This window comes from Gopherus flavomarginatus, unplaced genomic scaffold, assembly GCF_025201925.1.
Source record: "Gopherus flavomarginatus isolate rGopFla2 unplaced genomic scaffold, rGopFla2.mat.asm mat_scaffold_39_arrow_ctg1, whole genome shotgun sequence".
Classification (NCBI taxonomy): Eukaryota; Metazoa; Chordata; order Testudines; family Testudinidae; genus Gopherus; species Gopherus flavomarginatus.
In genome coordinates, this window is record NW_026115076.1 from 2586672 (window position 1) to 2606856 (window position 20185).

At 52.1% G+C, this 20185-nt stretch overlaps 1 long non-coding RNA gene and 1 other non-coding gene across 2 annotated transcripts in view; both read right to left on the reverse strand.

Moving 5' to 3' along the window:
• The window catches only part of LOC127042403 (uncharacterized), a 1287231-nt gene that overhangs the window by 775493 nt on the left and 491553 nt on the right, over positions 1 to 20185 (reverse strand). The gene's annotated exons all lie outside the window — the stretch shown is intronic.
• Positions 10651 to 10723, reverse strand: TRNAV-AAC (transfer RNA valine (anticodon AAC)). Its single transcript has one exon. It is a non-coding gene; the product is annotated as a tRNA-Val (tRNA).

The following is a 20185-nucleotide window of genomic DNA, read 5'->3' on the forward strand; positions in this document are numbered from 1 at the left end:
TCCCAACAGCGCTGCAAATGTGGCCATGACAGAGTGCTGGTAGCTGTCAGTGTGTCCACACTGCAGCGCTTTCCCTAAACAGCTGTAGGAAGACAGCTTTAACTCCCAGCGCTGGACAGCTGCAAGTGTAGCCAAACCCTCTCTAAGCCGACCCCTTATGAGAACAGCAGGGACTAGCATGACTAGATGTCCCGATTTTTGGGTCTTTTTCTTATATAGGTGCCTATTAACCCCACCCCCATCCCAATTTTTCACATTTGCTGTCGGATCACCCTAGCAGGGGTTGCACACAGGGCTGCATTAACCTTCAGGTGCTGAGGTTTCCCTCTCTCCATTCCCAGAGCCTGTGATCAGGAAACAGACATCAGGGCTCCCAGGTGCTGCACAGACCATGACTGAGATCAGACCCCACATTATGCAAGGTGCTGTACAAACCCTGGGCAACACTGAGACACCCAGGAGGTTCCCCTCAATTTCCCTGAGCCTCTGCTGCCCAACTTCTTCTGAATCCCTCTGGCTCACCCCCCCCCACAAAAACCCCACCTTTCCAAACAGTCCTTCTTTCCTTGCCCCCTGATTCTGGTTTCACACCCTGGGACCATCTCCTCTCTTTGTCTCTCCCCCTCCAGGTGAAGTAGAGATGGAGGCAACTTCAGCCACTGGAGTCAGCCTCAACGAGCACTGCAGCCGGCCCCGGGGGAGGGCGGGTGTTTGCAGACACAGGTAGGGAGCAGGGGGTGCTGGGAAGAAGGCGGCAGGAGAACAAAGCTCAGAGACCCAACATGGGGAAATTCCAGGGGGCGGGGCTCTGACACATCCCAGGTGCGGGCAGCTCCTGGGGGCGGGGCTCTGCCTCAGCTCAGGGGCGGGGCAGCTCCTCGGGGCGGGGCTCCAGCACAGAGCGGGGGCGGAGCAGCTCCTGGGGGCGGGGCTCCAGCGCAGAGCGGGGGCGGAGCAGCTCTGGGGGGCGGGGCTCTGGCACAGCCCGGGGGCGGGGCAGCTCCTGGGGGCGGGGCTCCGGCACATTGTGACGCGGAGCCCGGGCTGAACAGCTGCTTCCTGGTTCTCCACGTGCTGCCAGCAGCGCTGGAGCTGCCCGAGCCGCTGTTCTCAGCTGCAGCCAGGATCTGCCCCCGGCCCCGCTGGGATCCAGGTGGGGACAGAGACTGGGGCCCGGGGGTTCCCCTTGGTGTGGCTGGCGGGGGCGGGGGGGGAGAAGCCGGAGCTGCAGGCGGGGGAAGGGCGGTGGAACGTTGTGACCCGGAGCCCCCGGGGAATGAGAGGCGCTGGGGGGCAGGAAAGTGACTGTGCCCCAGGGAGCCTGGGAGAAGCCTTGAAGGCGCCTCGGCCCCAGTGGAGCTGCAGGAGGATCCGCCCGCCCGCCCCGCTGGGATGGGGGGGCCGGGGCCCGGCCGTCGTGTGGGGGGGAGGGGCGGACCCCGGGCCCGGCGGGGGGGGGGGCGGTGTATTAAATCCCTCTCCATAGCAATGTGCTACTCCCGGGCACTGCGCATGCCCAGTAACAGCCGCTGAAGCCGCTGCCCTTCCCCCTGCCCGGACCAGCCGTAACGTTCCGCCGGGCGCTGGGGGCGGGGCCAGACCCTACCTCCAGCCAACCCCACATCCCCTGGTGCCCTGCACTTCCCAGGGCAGTAACCCTGCACATCTGCTTCAACGAGTGGGGCAGGGAGCAGCTGGGACCCACACATGTGCACACCCTAGGGTGACCAGACAGCAAGTGTGAAAAATCGGGACGGCGTGGGGGGTAATAGGATCCTAGATAAGACCCCAAAATTCGGACTGTCCCTATAAAATTGGGACATCTGGTCACCACAGCACACCCCCAGGACTCCTGAGTTCCATTGCTGGGTTTCCTATTGGTTCCTCTGCTGGTTGTTTTCCTTTTCCTGGGGACTTTGGGCAAGTTGCTCCCCACTCTCGGGCTCTGTCCCCAGCAGTCAAATGGGGATTTCATACCTTCCCGCTATTGGAAAATGCTGGGAGAATCCCCCAGCAAAAGCTGCTCTGACAGTGCTAAGCAGCATCTGACCATTCAAGGTCGGAGCTCACTGCCCAGGAGGAGTGCTTGGCTCTGGGGTTTCACTTCAGCCCAGTGTAGAGAGAGAGCCCTAACCATGGAGTTTGGCTCAAGAAGACCAAGTCTCCAATTTGTTAAGGGTGTTTTGAATTTCAATCCTGTGCTCCAAAGTGCTTGGTGTCAGTTGTAAACTTTAGGAGCATGCTCTCCACTCCATTTTCCAAATCATTCATGAAAATATAGAATAGTACCTGACACCGGACTGATCCCTGCCAGACCCACTAGGTTCACCCTCCCCGTTGGGCAGCTAAACATGGAGAAGGGCTCCTGGAGTCTTGGCTTTCAACCAGCTCTGCACCCACATTACACTGATTGCAGCTGGACTGCATTTCCCTCGTTTGCTTCTGAGAATGTCCTATGGGACTGTGTCAAAAGCCTTAGTAACACCAAGCTAGATCCCATCTATTGTTTACTCACCTCTACCAGGCCCAGAACCCTGCCAAAGAAGGAAAGAGGATTGGTTTGGAATGATTTGTTCTTGACAATTCCACGCTCACTAGTCAGAAGAACCAAATCATCCTGTAGGTGCTGCTGACAAACTGAGTGTTTAAGAATGTATTGCAGGATCTCTCCAGCTATGGCAGTCAGGCTAGCTAGTCTGTAAGTCCCAGAGGTCTTTTTGTTCCCCTTTGAAAGATAGGTCCTGTCTTGTTCATGGATGGGAAGATGTTCTTTTTCAGGGGTCTCAGACGAGAACTGGGGCACAACACCTGGTTTGTTAAGGCCACAAAAACGGAGGCAGGAACCTCTTCTCTGCTGCTGGCAAAGAACCACAGGTACCTAAAAGATAGGGACTCACATCTTTGAATGGGCTTTAAAAAGGCAGTGGTTAATAAGTTTGGCCCCGACCATTTCTTGTTTCCACAGACTAGACATTTTAGCAAACTTTAGAATTCCTTGGTGCTAAACACTGTGAAACTCCCCTTTCTCCTTCACAGAGGGCTTTAATACCCCTTATCTCACTTGGGCTCTAAACTGCCCATAGTTCGAGAACTGTTCCTGTTCCGATTGGACAGATGGGAGAAGGGAAGTGACCTACCCAAGGCCTACACAACAAGGCGATGGCAGAGCCAGAAAGAGAAGCAACCAGTTCTGACTCCTGTTCTAACAGATGAAAACACCCCAGAGCCCAGGAATCGAGATGGTGGGAAAATTTCATTCAAACCGTTTCTGTCCGAAAATCCCATTTAGACTAAACCAGTTTGTTTCTCAAAATCATAACAAGTGGGATGAAAGATCTTTGCAAAAATATTTTGTTGCAAAACAAAAGCATCTCCTCTTTGTCAGAGTGTGTTAAATTGTCTCCTCGCACACAAAGAGGAGACACTTACATCTCAACCATTAGATAAGATGCTTCAATCTGAGCTAAGTCATTGCTACTATTAACAATTTCAAAATAAAAAAATACAAATAAAATAGACGATTTCAGCTAATCTATTATGTCATAATCTGGGAAACTTCATATTATGCACTACTTCTAGTGACACTCCCAAATGGATCCGCATCCTTCACCCACCATGAGGTAGGTAAGAGCGGATCATTATTATCCCTACTTGAAAGAGGGAGAAGCTCAGGTTGAGAAAGAAGAATTGACTTGTCTTAGGTCACACAGCCCGTCAGAGGCAGCGTTGGGAATAGGACCGAAGAGCCCTGATTTTCAAACAAACCATCGGATCTTGAATTTCAGACATTGAATGACCTGAATACTGTGCTCTCAGATGAGCTCCAGACCAACAACAGTGACAGTAATTATTCAGCAAGTATTTGAGGAGAACTGCAATGTTAGAGGGAATCATCAACTGCTCAGAGACAATTAATGCAGAGAAGCAGCAAAATTAATCAAAGATAGAACTGGTTCTGACTTATTTACTTGATCTTAAAAGAGAACAACAAGGACCTGAGTCTCCTCCCTGTCAACATCCCCCTGCTCAACCAATCAGGGTAGAGACGGAGGACGGGAGGCTGAGGGTTCTCACCAGAGAGCCCAAAGGATGGCCCAGGTCACCGGTGGGGATCACTGCCCGAGCACTATTTCAGTCCCACATTTTTGGGTGGACCTTCCACAGTGGGAGCTGCAGAGGACTTCCCTGCAACACACACACACACACACACCTCCGTCCTGTTGTTGGGAAGGGAACAGGAGAAAGGACAAAAGAAGCAAGAGAAGAAGAGGAGGGAGGGATGGAGGAAGAGGTGAAACAAAAAGGACAAACCCTAATGTCCCCAGCGATTCTAAGGGACAAAATCCCAGGTGCACAATAAAATTCTGCCTCCTTAAGCTCGTGTTTTCCATGCCTAGAATTCACTTGTCACCAGATAGATCAGACTGAACAGGTTTCAAACCTCCAGGAGGCTCTTACCTTCTAAACAGGGACGGCTGTTTTCTAGTAAAATCACTACAAGGGAAGGAGGAAACTCGGAAGAGGTTCCTCCTGGCGCTCACGTCCATGACCCCAAATAATCTCTCAGTCCTCAAAGAGAGACCTGGAGAAGGAAACGTGCTGAAGCAAAGCCACAGAGGTCTCTGAGGTTTCCCTGGCCCCTCGCCCCTGTCCTGCCTGGCTGATGTCAGCATCTCTCTGTGAGGTCACCACCTCCCCACCATCTTTGACCAATAGTCTGAGGTCCTGCAAACGGCCTTTGTGATGTCACTGCCACACCCCTCCCTTGCTGGGCTAATGTCCTGCCCCTGGCCAGGCACTTTGGAGGTTTGAGCTACTCCCTGTGGATCACCCCACTCAAGGAGCGTTCGTTCTAGGCAGCAAGCCGGCTAGACAGGAAAACATCAGACGCTGCTCCCAATGCTACACTCAGTTTTTCAGAAATTAGTCGACTTCATGGTCAGAAGACACCATTAGAGCATCTAACCTGCATATCACAGGCCTCCTGTATGACATAACAGCTACTTTGGGGGCAAACGCATTCCAGAAAGGCATCTAGTCTTCATTAAATGACATCAGGAGATGGTGAATCCACCACTTTCCTTGGTAGCTTGCTCCTGTGGTGAATCATCCTCGCTGTTGACTATTGTGCCTCAGTTGTAATATGAATTTGTCTCTTTTCACTTTCCAGCCATTGGGTCTTGTTATGCCTTTCTCTGCTCCATTCAAGAGCCCGTAAATACCCAATCTTTTCTCTCCATTAAGGCCCTTCAACATTTCAATGAAATCACCTTTCAATCTTCTTTTGATAAGCTAAACAGGTTAAGCTCTTTCAATAGCTCACTGGAAGGCATTTTTCTCCAGCCCTCAGAACATTTGGTGGCTCTTTGCTGCCCTAGCTCCAATTTCACAACATCTTTTTCAAATGAGGATACCAGAACTGGAGGCAGTATAAAGGTTGTATAAAGGTAAAATTAAATAGGTTGCAGAGGAGTTTTTTTAATTTCGGCTTTTGTTGCTAAAAACTTTGTCTCTCTGCAGTGAGAAAAAACACTCCCCGAATGCCAAAATTTGAGCCATGAAAAGCGGCAGTGTGAACAGCGCATCATAGGTGGAGCTGTGCTCCCGGTGACAAAGCTCCTGCCCCTCATTGGAGGTAGTTTGGCTTTGTTGCCTGGGGAAGCTCTCTCTCAGCGATAAGGACGGCCACACAGCGCACCTTACAATGGCATGGTTAGAGTGGCACAGCTGCACCGTGGTAAGGTGCGCGGTGTAGACACAGCCTCAGAGCTGGGGAAAGCCGACAGGCGCTGAGGAGCACAGGGTTCAGACAGAGACATCCGTTAGGAGAGGAACTATTCACAGGGATTCTCTATAGCCTAGTAAGGTGGAGAGGATGGAAGATGATAATGTACAGGTAGGTTCTGATGAGAAACAGTGAAATGAAAGAGTCTCCCTCAATTACATCATGTAATAGCAGACAGCTAAAATGGGACACATTTTAGAAGTGCTTAAATACAAACGCTAAACGTCTAAGTACTAAGACTGGTGAATTTGAGTGCCTGGTATTGAGTGACGATATTGATAGAATAGGCATCACAGAAACCCTTGCACCCCCTCCTGCACCCACATGGGGAGACTGACCTGTGTGCATGGAGCAGCTGGCATTGCTGCCCCCCACTCCTCCCTGGAACGCTGCTCATCTGGGCACCCCTAGGGGCTGTGGGATGTGGGGGCAAGAAGTGAGATCATCTGAGCTCCCTGCATCCAGGTCACTTTCCTCAGCCGGGCTGCATAGCGGGAGGGCAGAGAGCAGCAGCTTCTGATGCTCCCCTCACAGCACAGCCCAAGTGGGAAAAGTGACCAGGACGCATGGAGCACATAGGGTTGCTCCTTACTCCCCTCAAACCTCTATGGACCCATGGAGGAGCATTGGGGCAGGGGAGAGCAGTGAGCACCTTTGCACTGCCACACGGTGCCCTTTGACCCCTGGAGCCCTGGGCGGCTATCGGGGGGCACCACCCCTAAGGCCGGCCAGGCTCCCCAGAACGAGCAGCAGAAAACACAGAGACTGGCCACACACTGAGCAGTGGTAGCCTGGGCAGGCTCGTAATGGAGGCTCAGGGGGGAGGGGCGTCATAACATTTTTTCCCAGATTTGGACCTTAGCGTCCAAAATATGGGTGTTAGCATGAAAACCTCCAAGCTTAGTTACCAGCTTGGACCTGGTAAAGCTGCCACCAGCCAGGGATTTATACAGTGCCGGGCTCGCTGTGGTCTCCCCAAAACCTTCCCCGGGGGACCCCCAGACTCAGATGCCTTGAGTCTCACAACAAAGGGGAATAAACCATTTCCCTTCCCCCTCCTCCCCTCCAGGTGTTCCCTCCCTGGGTTCCTGGAGAGATATACAGAAGCAAGCTCCGTGAATCTAAACAGAGGGACTCCCCCCTCCCTGTTTCCAGTCCTGGAAATAGAAGTACCAAGATAGCTAATCTCTCTTCCCCCTTACCCAGAGGGTATGCAAAGTCAGGCTAGTAAATCTAACACAACGAGATTTTCCCCCTGACTTCTTCCTCCCACCAATTCCCTGGTGAGCTGCAGACTCAATTCCCTGGAGTCCCCACTAAAGAAAAAATCCAACAGGTCTTAAAAAGAAAGCTTTATATAAAAAGAAAGAAAAGGACATAAAAATGGTCTCTCTGTATTAAGGTGACAAATACAGGGTTATTTGCTTAAAAGAAAAAAATGAATAAACAGCCTTATCCAAAAAGAATACAATTTAAACATTCCAGCAACTACACACATGTAAATACAAAAAAAACCAATATAAACTTATTGTCTTATTATCTTTGTACTTACAACTTGGAAACAGAAGATTAGAAAGGCAGGAGATAGAAAAATCACTCTCATAGCCGAGACGCCACAGACACAAGACAAAGAACAAAGAACTCACACACAAACTTCCCTCCACCCAGATTTGAAAAAGTCTTGTTTCCTGATTGGTCCTCTGGTCAGGTGTTTTAGGTTACTGGTGTTACCCCTTTATAGGTAAAAGAACATTAACCCTTACCTATCTGTTTATGACAAGGGGGCTCAGCCTCCCCAAACCTTCCACTGCCAAGGGGACAGTGGGGCCCATGATCAGGGGCCCTGGCCAAGTTAGGTCCCCCTTGAAAAGTCTCCCCTATGTCAGCCCCAGGGCTGGAGGAGCTCCCACTCCCTGCTACAGCCCGGGGGCTGCAGCAGGGGCACAGAGCTTCTCTGGTCTCAGGGCCACAGCGGGGCAGGGGTAAAGGAGTGATAGGGTGGGGCTGGTGGGGGAAGGGGTGGAACAGAAGTGACAGTGGATGGGGCCATGGGTGGAAGGGAGTAGAGCCACAGACAGAAGGTAGGGGCATGGTTCTGGTGCTGGGGCCCCCACACTTGTTCTCCCTTTCCCGGGGGTTTGGCATCACTAGCCCCGGCTTAGCGAGTAGGGTTCAGTGGTCCCCATAATGTGGGGTGCGACTCCTAGGGGGACACAGAGGAACATTCATGGGGGCACCTCAGGACCTGAGCCAGCCCACATAGAGGGCAGGGAGGGAGCACCACTCTGCCACAGCTCTTCCCCAACCCCACCCTCAGCCTGAGACTCTGGCTCCCAGCCCGGCGTCGACCCCTTTACCCCTGTCCGCACCCCTCACCCCAGCAAGCAACAGCCCCACTCCTCCCAGCCCCGGTTCCTGACCGTGGCTTCCGAGGGGCCACAGCCATGGCTAAGAGGGCACAATGTGAAATGTTTGGGGACCACTGGTTTAGGGTGACGTCCTCAATCACTTCTCTGCAGTCCAATAAAAGCTATTCCTCACTCACCTACCCCTCCATCAGGACGGACTAGGTATGTTCTGCTGCCCTTCACTCATACAGGAAGGAGAATAACATTTCATTCCACTCAATCCTAAAGTCATTTGTAACCCAAGACCATCCCAAACTGGTCATTTTGGGGAAGCGGCCCCATCATGCTGCATAGCTAGGCAGAGTAGGTGTGTCTATGCAAACACGGTCTGTTCCTGAAGTCTTTCCCCAGCTCCTCACTAGGTGAGAGAGGGGAGCTCATTCAAACCCTGCTTTCGCTTAGTATTTAAAAACTCCTTAGTGTCCCTATCTCTGCCGGCCTTAGATTTCTCCTCCTGTCTGTTTTTTGACAGCTCAGATGAGGTGACCGAGTGGTTAAGGTGATGGACTGCTACCCCATTATGCTCTGCCTGCATGGGTTCAAATCCCATTCTCATCAGAGGCATTTAGTCTTCACCCTCATTTATAGACAACCATCTCCCCCTTTGGTACCATAACAGATCAAACAATGTTGCTTGTGTTACCCAAAATTGGGTCAGTTAGTAAGCTTAGAGAGGACTAATAATGCCCCTCCCCCCCAGAGTCTCACAAGCCACAATGGCTCACAAGCCATTTTCCACTAGCAGGGTCTTCTCTGTTCGCAGAATTTCTGATAGTTTGATGTCTGCTGGCACTGGATATCACTATTGTGGCATCTCTCTCTCTGTCTCAGTGAGCACCCGCTGTGGTTGTTGAAAGTCTGTGATGGGATCTATGGGATGCAACTGAACAGTGGCACCCCTGAGCCCTTTGTCCCACCACCTGGGCTCCCTCTCACACATGTGATGCTGAGACAAGCTGTGAATCTCTGGCAGATATTGCACTTACACAGACATCCGTAGGTAGGGACACAGCCAACTGAATTACATGAATGCTTCTGCAGCCACTCATAACACTAATGATAGAAAGTCGCCCCCCCTACAGCTCTGCAGCCTTGCACCCCTGGATCATACCATCTTGCCTTAATCAGAAGCCTGATCAGTGTGAGTTTATTACACAGGGTCCACCCCTCCCTCACTGTGAATAGTACATGAACCAGCCTTGTAATGGAGCTGAGATTTCCCAAGAACTTCAAGCAAAATACACCAGTTTAAGTAGAGCATAAAACAGATTTATTAACTACAGAAAGATGGAGTTTTAAGGATTATAAGTGGTAGGAATAAAAGATCAAAGTAAATTACCATGGAAATTAAAGATAAATTCACAATCTAAACTTTACACCTTATTACACTAGGGCGTAGTTCAGTTATGCACACAGGAAGGCTTAATGCTCGAGCTGCTGCACATGCTGGGCAGGCTTAAGGTCGGGCTCCCCATGGCAGGAGAGAAGAAGACTCGGCCCCTGGAGGGGCAGGCTGGGGCTTCCTGGATCCCATTTGCTCACAGCCAGCGCCCTGCCCCCATTCCCAAGTCATCCATGGCGCCCCCAGGTCGGCCAGAATGGAGCAGCAGTTTTCACTGCACTACGTCCACTTATGGCTTACAGGCAACTCCCAGACTCACCACAGTCCACCATCTCGGCCAGAAAGGAGCCCACTCAGCCTCACCATTGCTGCTTTTCCTTCCCCCCAGAATCCCGCTTCTCCTGGGCTGCAAGTAGCCATCCCTGGGATGCCAACAGGCAGCCACAGGGGTCTGTCTCTCAGCAGCCAACCGCACCTCCATGGGTTCAGCCCTCAGAAGGGCAGGTGGGGGTTTCCTGGATCCCAGTTGCTCACAGCCAGCCCAGCCTCCACCTCTAAAACCATCAGTCATGCCCCCAGGTTGGCCATAAAGGAGCCGCCATTCTCCACTTGGACTCAGCTTTGCTTGTTTTCCTTTCACCCAGAACCTCCCTTCTTCTCCTGGGCTGCAAGTAGCCACTCCTGGGAAGCCAAGAGGCAGGCACAGGATTCTACCTCCCAGCAGCCAACCACACCTCCCCAGGCTTTGCAGAATGAAGGGTGGTGCTCTACTAACCCCACTTAGCCGCACAGCTTCTTCCCTGCCTTCCTCAGCTCAACTTTCCTCTATTGCCCCATTCCTGCCTCACTTCCTCCTTTGGCCAGTCACGCAAAGGAGCCCAGCAGGAAGTGAGAGCCTCTATAGGCCAACCTCCAACAGCAGAGGTGGCCAAGCCACAAGCCTCCAAATGGTGACTGGCCTAACCACTCTAGGTTCTCCAGCCTGACACCAAGGTGCTTTCTCCACTGCTGTCAGCATCCTCTGTCATGCAGGGGTTGGAGTTATCCCAGGGACAGGCCAATAGGAGGAGTGCCCTTTCTGAATAACAAGGGGATCTGGGAAAAGAAAGCGAGCATGTTTCTGCCTGGTTTTGAACCAGGGACCTTTTGCGTGTTAGGCAAATGTGATAACCACTACACTACAGAAACTCCACCTACTGGGTTGTTGCTCACTCTGGCACAGACCGATGGACAAATCTAGAGAATGTGGTGGTAGCCCCTCGATAGGTCAGCTGGCAGGGCAGAGGACTGGAGCCAGCACTCAGGAAGTCGTCCTTACCTCGCCCGTGTGACTCCAGCTTGAGGGAGAGCTTCTTTTTCTTCTCCTTGCTGACAAAGAGCAAGAGAAGAATGAAAGGTCAGGTGGGCCAACTCGGTGCAGAAGCCCATGCTGTCTTTTCCTGCTGCATAGCCTGAAATGAGGGACTCGTGGCAGTTAAAGGAACTGCTGCACTCTCAGAAAACATCCCGCCCGTGCATAAAGGAGGATAGAAGAGCCTGTTAGTCTTGCACGCTCCCAATTGAACTGTTTCAGCATCTGCTAGGTTTCTTTTTGGCCTGTTACTTTTCTGTCTGGGATGTTGTTGTCAGCTGTGGCACAGAAAAAGGACGTCATTGCGAGCTGCCCATGAAGATAAGATTAACTTTTGCCTTCCTTGCTCGGCTTTACTTGCTTCCTCACCCTATTCCTGCCTTAGTTCCTGTGTTACCTGAAGGCAACGGGGGCCCAGCAGTACGAAGAGGAAGTTAGACAGCTAGACCCTGGTGGCAAAAGTTCTGCCACCGCTTGCCACCCCACTCTCTTCTCCCAGCTTCACATATTGACCGCCAGGGACTTGGTGCCCAGCAGCGCAACGGAAGGCAGTGGACAGAGCCACCCTCGCCTTGAAGCTCTGGCTCATTAAACCGTATCTTCAGTCGCTGATGGCCAATGAGAGACCAACAGCGCTTGCCATTTTAGCACTTGAAAATGCCATTGGTCAGTCACTGGATCTCTTTAATGCTGTTACATAACAAATGAAAATAGAATCTCAGTGTGACATTCTGTACCTTTGGGGGAGTGTGCTGTAACCCCCATATTCCTCATTTTCATATAATCGTGATCTTATATACAGAGCATGCCTTGTAAGGTATCAGGGGAAAGGATATGATCTGCTGAAAGTCATTTCTCTGCCCATAGATGTTTACCATTCATGCATATGAAGTTATGAGAATTGTGCAGTGTGGTTATCACTATGCTGTAAGGTGGGGGAGTCAGCCAAATATTAGCTCCCCAGTGACAACAGCAAGGAAAGTAACCAACACCCGGACAGGGTGTCAAACAACCCATCAACAGCCATTGTTCAGCAAGGGAGCTACAGTGCAATCACTTACCTGCAAGAGGACACCCCAGGGGAATTGCTCAGACTTGCTTGGAGAGACGCAGTGATGCTCACCTGACTCTGAAGGGGGAGCAAAGCCAAGAGGGAAGAAAGGACATGATAAAAGCAGAGACATTTGCCATGCTTTGTCTCTCTCGTCCACCTACATCTACAGACACCCCCACACCAAGCAACTGAAGCGCTGACGAAAGGGGAGAGCCTGGCTGAAAAGCCACCAGCCGGCCTGTGGTGATAAGCATCTAAGTTTGTAAGGGCATTGAAAGGGTTAAGATCAGCTTAGAGTGCATTTTGCTTTTATTTCACAAAAACAACGAGGAGTCCGGTGACACCTTAAGAACTAACAGATTTATTTGGACACAAGCATTCGTGGGTAAAAAGCCCTCTTCTTCAGATGCATGGAGTGAAAATTGCAGATAGAGGCATAAATATATATTGGAACATGATGTAAAGGGAGTTACCATACAAGGGGAGAACCAGTGTTGAAGGCTAATTCAGTCAGGGTGGATGTGGCTCTCTCCAAGTAATTGACAGGGAGGTGTCAATACCAAGAGAGGGAAAATTGCTTTTGTAGTGAGCCAGTCACCCCCAGTCCCTCTTCAAGCTCAAATTAATGGTGTTAAGTTTGCAGATCAGTTGTAACTCTGCAATTTCTCTTTGAAGTCTGTTTCTGAAGTTTTTTGAATGGCTTCTTTTAAATGGCTACTTTGAATGGCTACGTTTAATTGTGTTATTGAATATGAACATGTAAACGTGTTATGGAAGTCCCATGTGGTCTAGTGGTTAGGATTCTTAGCTTTCACCCAGACAGCCTGGGTTCAATTCCCCACACAGGAACAATGCAGAGCTTCTCCTTGGAGGGGAGGCAAGAAACAAAAAGAATGGGAAGGGATCCTGCCAGCAGCAGAGCTGGATAGAGTTGGGAGCAGTACTGGATTTGACATGGTGCCATAGTGCTAGGCCCAAGCTCTGAAGGGACCTGTAACAGTAACTTCCTCCCCTCTGCAGAAAGGGAGCCTCAGAGCAGCCTGGATATTCAGTAGGGGAGCTGAGACCCCATAGGGCCCTGGGAGCTGTAGTTCCTTGACCAGCTCCCTGCCTTGGAGCAGAGAAGGAACATTTCCCAGCATTCCCTTGGCTGCTATCAACAGGAAAGGGAGGGGGGAAGCTGTGAGACTCCATGTGCTGCAGCTTGCTGGGGCTGGGGGGCTGGCTCGCTGCTAGAAGGGGGTGCCACCTGTGAGTAGGGAAGAGGTGTGATCAAGGAGTAGAAGGCTTTGGCCCAGGTAGCACCCTCAGAAGACTTCCCCAGACAGGCTTAGGGATGCTGGTGTGACCTCGCCTGGCAGCCCCCAAAGATGGAACTGGGTGGACTTACTGGACAGGGCCCCTCTCTATCTGAAGCTGGGCAAGGGAGGTATGTGGATCCCACCAGAAGGTAAAATGGTAAGTAAGGAAGGGGAGGCTCTACTGGACCTGGACAGCTTCAGATACAGGACAGGAGGATTTCCACTTCTGAGCCATGAAAATAGAAATTGACTTTTCCTTTTCCTTTCCAGATGTATCTAATATTCATAAAGGGAATCTAGCCCCTGCCTTCCAGATCTGAACACCTCAAAATCAGGAGTGCTCAAGCTCAATTTGGGCAGCTGTTACTTCATTTCTCCCAAATCAAATATGCTGATCCACTGTCATTTACTGTAGAAAAAGTAGGAGAAAATTGAGCAACAAACGTTGGGGTCTTCACAGTGCTAACGAGGGCTGGAATTGCTATTTTCAACAGCCATTACACTTTTTTTTTTAGTTTTGTTTGTTTAAAAGGAAGACAGTGATATTGCACTGGCAAATTCCCCATAGAAACAAAGAATGGAACAAAAGAATAATAAAGGCACCTCAACTTTCCTCATTTATGTAGGACGGTCTTATTAGATGGATCCAGACATCTTCCAATCACAGAAGCTGATAATTGTTCCACTTTACTGCAGTTCTGTAACCATGCAGGAACCTAGAGGAGGAAAGTGCCTAACTCCAGAGGCTGCAGCTGCCTAGGGCCAGTGCTGAGGATTTAGAGTCCCTAGTGCTGCCCTTGCAAGGTTCAAGCATGCTCAGCCTTGGCATTGCCTCCGCTCCTGCGGCTAGTAGCTGCAGCTGTCTAAGGCTGGGCTCTGGCAGTTGCCCCATGGCTGTAGCTAGAGAAACTACAAGTGGCTCTATGACTCCTGGGGCCATTAAGCTAGAGCTCCTAAAGACACTGGAGTTAACCTCAAGGAACAGAGGTCACCAGTAGGAAAGGAATGTCGGGGGAGCAGGGAAGGCGGGAGCAGGTCAGGCTTGCAGAGGGAGCTTCCAGCTGGTTGGGAGCATGTCCAAAGTAGAAAGGAAACAAGTATGGGGAGAGGTGGTGGTGACCAGGTAGCAGACTAACATGTAGATGGGAGCAGAGGGAGAGACGCTGGTGTCTTCAGATTCCCAAGGGCTAAGTCCTCACTTTGGGGAAATGGTGTTTGCAGGTGGCTTGCTCACATGGCAGGATGGGGGCTGAGGGAGGGATCTGTCAGAAATGATCAGGTGTCTGCTGGCTTTAGGACTTTGAGCTGAGACTAGGACCACATGCAGTGACTGGTGACATGGGGGGTACTGGAGACGTGGCTAGAGAAGGTCTGAATGAGGAAAGAGATAAATCTGTGGGGAGTTTCCTTGGTCACTATGAAAGTTCTGCTCACTGTGGACACTGGTAAACCCACATGGGTGTACAGCTCAATAAGAAAACCCGCGGGCTGAGGGAGCTGTGTATGGCAATGCATATAGTCATGGAGAGGTGTGTGATCAAAATGAAAAATGTCTCTGAGGGTCAGTACCGGGTATACGAAGGCACCAATGGCACTGCCCCACCAGGCCCACACTCGGAGCCCACAGTTACTACACTGGGGCCCCCAAATATGTTTGGTGCCAGGGCCAACAAAAGGTTAATCCAGCCCTGACTGCCTGAGCACTATTTCAGCCTCACATTTTTGGGTGGAACTCCCACAGTGAGAGCTGCAGAGCACTCCCCCGCAACACACACGCACACACTCGTCCTGGTGTTGGGAGGGGAACAGGAGAAAGGACAAAAGAAGAGATGAAGAGAAAGGAGGGAGGGACAGGTGGATGGAGGAAAAGGTGAAACACAAAGGACAAACCCTAATGTCCCCATGATTCTAAGGGACAAAATCCCAGGTGCGGAATAAAATTCTGCCTCCTTAAGCTCATGTTTTCCATGCCTAGAATTCAACTCTCACCAGATGGATCAGACTGAACAGGTTTCACACCTCCAGGAGGCTCTTACCTTCTAAACAGGGACGGCTGTTTTCTAGTAAAATCACTACAAGGAAAGGAGAAAACTGGAAAGAGGTTTCTCCTGGCGCTCACGTCCGTGAACCCGAATACTCTCTCAGTCCTCAGACAGAGACCTGGAGAAGGAGACTTGCTGAAGCAAAGCCACAGGGGTCTCTGAGGTTTCCCTAGCCCCTGGCCCCTGACTGATGTCAGGATCTCTCTGTGAGGTCACCACCTGCTCACCAATAGTCTTTGACCAATAGTGTGAGGTCCTGCAAAAGGCCTTTGTGATGTCACTGCCACACCCCGCCCTTGCTGTGCCAATGTCCTGCCCCTGGCCAGGCACTTTGGAGCTTTGAGCTACTCCCTGTGGATCACCTCACTCAAGGAGCTTTTCTGTAGAGCATCCTCAGATGTCTAAGCACACGAGTGCCATGGCAATGAACTGACACACATGGCACCAAGAGGAGATCATTAGTAGACTAACCTATAGGAGAAGGACACCCCAGCATTAGTAGGGGAGAAATCCCTACTGAACATGCATTACACCTAGCAGCCCCTGCGTGGGGTCGGGCAGGGGCTGCGGAGGGGGGAGACCTGGGAAAGGGATGGATGGAAAATGTCTGTGCGGCCGAGACATGGCCGGGGGGCGAGGGGAGAAGAGCAGGTGACCCCTGAGGAGCGGGGAGAAAAAGGGAGGGCTGAGATCCCCTCGGAATTACCACTGCCCCCTCCGTGGAGATCCCCCTCCTCTCCTGTCCTGCCCCCTTTCTCCCTAGAGAGCAACAAGCAACATCCAGGCTGACACCCCCTTCCCTCAAACCCCTCAGAAGTTCCCTGTTCCCCTCCCCCCATTGTGCCCCATTTTCTCTCCCCTTTGCCAATGGCCAGTTCAGATCTCAGGTTTGGGGTGTTTCTCCCCATTTTCACCTGCAGTGATTTGTCCTTGTGTAGGTGGGAAATGGTTCCCCCGAGTGATTTCTGAACTGGGCAGAGGCTGGGGGGGGGGGCCTGAGACAGGGACACCTCTGGGTTGGGCTGGGGGGGCCACTCTCTGCTGGCAACAGGGCGTGGGAAGGGCCAGGAAGGGGAGGGGGGAGCAAATGTCCCCCATAGAGAGGGTCCAGCCCCAGGCTGCTACCAGTAGCACATTCCTATCCTGGCCGGGGTGGGGGGGGCTTTCTCCAGCTGGGACCTGCCCCCTAGGCAGCCCCAGGCTCTGACCGCACCAGCCCCGCCTGGAGCCCCCAGTGAGTGAGAGACCCCGGAGGGGGAGGGGGAGGGAGCACTGGGCCCTGACAGGAAAGTGACTCTCTCCCCTCAGATCTTGGTGTTTTCCTCTCATGTTATCAAATATGCAGTTTGTGACACAATTTCTTTGCAAATCTCAAAGATTCAAATAAAATAACCTAAACATTTGCCCCACTTCTCTCTAGTTGTCTATTTCTAATTGAATATGCCCTGAGATTTTCCTGTCTCTAATTATAAAATAATAAGAAAATCTCAGATTTACACCTTTTCTCAGATTATTGAACACAAAATGTTTGCAAATGTTGCCCATTTCCTCTTTATTCATTTACCAAGTATTCATGTGAAACACTCAGATTTTACCTCCTATCAACAACTGATATAAAATCCCTCTGATTTTCCACTTTCCTCTCTATAATTTGCAAAATGGATCCAAAATCTCTGATTTCCACCCTTTGTCTTTCATTTCTGAACACTGATCTGAAAGCTCAGGTTTTCCCTCTGTGTCATTATCAAATGTCAATTAACAAACCTCTCAAGTTTTGTGCTGTTCCTTATGTTTCTAAATCCCAAAAACTTCTTCCTTCGGGGGAACCTGTTGCCCTGAGTCGCTCTCCATTCTGGATGTTGCAGGGGATTACATTTCCCAGTGATTGTCTTTCCCCTCTCCTTTGAGGATCATTTGTTCCCTCTTTTAGCTCTGTTAGATATTTGCCAAAGAAAAGACCAGCCTGATATTTAATACACATCAAAGCCAGAGGCCTCCCCCTGTCTGGGGATCAGTGTTTCGCAGCTGGTAGTGGGAGAGTTGGCTGGCCCCTTTTCTTTTCTCCAGCTGGCACAGGATGAGGGGGTCACTCTGAGTGCAGCATGTCTTGAGAAGTATCCCAAACCACAAGACAAATGGTCTCTGTGAAGGGTTGCTTCCCACAGTGCTAAGATGTAGCCACCTCTGGCAGGATCCATGGTGGCTACTATTTGCTAGTGACAGGCCACGGAAATTTCTTACCTATTTTGCCCCTCCATGCCAGGCCTGTACAACATACGGCCCACGGGCAACGTGCGGCCCGTGAAGTCTCACTGTGCGTCCCGCAGCCGGGAATCAAAGGGCTCTGGGCTGCCCGTAGCCGCGGGGAATCCAAACCCCTTTAAAGTTCAGCCGCGGCCGGGATTCAAAAGGTTCTGAGCTGCCCGCAGCCGCAGGGAGCCCAGAGCTCTTTAAATCTCAGCCGCAGCCAGGATTTATAGGGCTCTGGGCAGGCGGGCGGGGAGCTCAGAGCTCTTTAAATCCCAGCCACCAGGGCCGGCTTTAGGCCAATTTAACCAATTCCCTTGAATCGGCCTCGCTCCTAAGAGGACCCCGCACCCAAGCCCCAGTACCAGCAAAAGCCAGTGCGCTGTACCAGGGTGGCCCAGTTTCCCCAGGGGGCAATTTAAAAGGCCTGGGGCTCCCAGCAGGGGCTGGAAGCCCAGGCCCTTTAAATTGCCACTAGAGCCCTGCTGCTGGAGCCCTGGGGTATGGCTGCAGGGCTCTGGGGGCTATTTAAAAAGTCCAGGACTCCCATTGCTTCTACCTCCCCGGCCCTTTAAATAGCCACTGGAGCCCCGCCGCTTCCCCAGGGTTCCCGCGGCTATTTACAGAGCTGGGGCAGTGGAAGCAGGGGCGCCTCGGGCCCTTGAAATAGCCCCCAAGCCCCAGGCTGCTGCTGCTACCCTAGTGGGAGAGGGGGGAGGAGGAGGAGGAGAAGGAGGCACTCACCATAGAGGATGGGCTGTACCCCCTGTACCTGCACCCCCTGCCCTGCCTGCAGCCAGCCCATCCCCAGCCAGCCCCTGCTGCACCCCCTGCCCGCACCAGCCCCGCACCTCCTGCCCTGCTTGCACCAGTTCCTGCCTGCAGCCTGCCCATCTCCAGCCAGCCCCACACCCCCTGCCTTGCCTTCAGCCCTGCACCAACCCCTGTCTCCAGCCAGCCCTGCACCCCCTTCCCTGTCTCCAGCCAGCCCCTGCCACACTGCCTGCCCTGCCCGCACCAGCCCTGCACCCCCTGCCCTGTCTCCAGCCAACCCCGTACCCCCTGCCTTGCCTTCAGCCCTGCACCAACCCGTCTCCAGCCAACCCCTGCCGCACCCCGCTGCCTGAAGCCAGCCAGTCCCACACTCCTTTGTCTCCAGCCCTGCCAACCCATGCAGCACCCTCCCTGTGGCCCTGCCTGAAGCCAGCCAGCCCACCCCACACCTCTTGTCTCCAGCCTGCCCCACACCCCTTGCCCAGCCTGCAGCCAGACCCTACCTCTCGCATCCTCCCCCTCCCCCACCTCCAGCCAGCCCCATGTTCACTGGTGCCCTGCAGTTCCGAGGGAAGTAACCCTGCACACCTGCTTCAATGAGATGGGCAGGGAGCAGCTGGGACCCACACATGTGCACCCTAGCACACCCTAAGGGAGTGGCAGAGCTCATTTCTAGTTCAGACCCATCTTTTTAAAAAAGAACTTTTAGGTAGGGTTAACATACATCTGTACTTTCCCGGACATGTCAGGCTTTTTGGTTCTTAAATCGCCATCTGGGAGGAAAATACGGACGTATGGTAACCCTACTGGTACAAAAAATACATACTGTGGCAGAACTTTTTATAGGGAACCGGTTGTTAAGAACTGAAAGGCTTTTTTTTCCCCCAGTCATCCCTGCGGGGCCCCGCACTTCCTAAAGCCGGCCTGCCAGCCACGGCCGGGATTCAAAGGGCTCTGGGCTGCTCGCAGAGATTCCCGGCCGCAGCTGAGGTTTAAAGGTCTCAGGTCTCCCCACCGCCACGGGCAGCCCAGAGCCCTTTGAATCCCGGCAGCAGCTGAGATTTAAAGGGCTCAGGGGTCCCTGTGGCTGCAGGCAGCACAGAGCCCTTTGAATCCTGGCGGCAGCTCCAGGGGATGGAGTGAGGCTGGGATTTCAAGGGCTCAGGCTCCCCTCAGCAGCAGGAGCTCTGGGACCTTTAAATCCCTGTCCCAGCCCTGAAAAGCTCCGGGTTCCCCCAGTCGTCAGAGCCCCAGGCCCTTTAATTTGACCCTGAGGGCTCCCAGCCACCTCTTTGGCTGGGAGTCCCTGGTTGATTTAACATCAAGTAACACCTCCCCACCACCAACCTTCCTTTTTGACCCACAGCTGTTTTGGTGGGGCGGCGCTGGGGAAGGAGGGTTTGTTTCTGCAGGGCTGGGCGGGGTGTTTCCGCCAGGCTGGGAGGTCCTGAGTGGGGGGTGTTTCCGCAGGGCCGGGGGGTTTCGGTCCTCAGCTGTTTTCTTTGGAGTATTGTGGCCCTCGCTGTTTTACTCAAAGTACTGTACAGGAACTTTTCAGGGGGATTAAGGCAAAATGCCACATTTATTAGTAATACAGGTATCAATTAATACTCTATGATATGCACATGAGATATATATCACAGTCATGCATTCACGCACACACACAGACATATACACACTCCGTCTTGCTGTTGTTACCAACTAGTTGCTCCCCTTAACTGCACTGGCCAGGTGAGTTAGATGGGGGAGGGGTGGAGCCGGACTTCTACCGATCCAAATCGATGGTCTGATGGTGACAAGACGAGATCCGGGGTCCTTCTGCAAGACACCTCGCATTTATAGCAGCTTCCCTCTTATGCAAATCTAGACCAGATTCAAAAT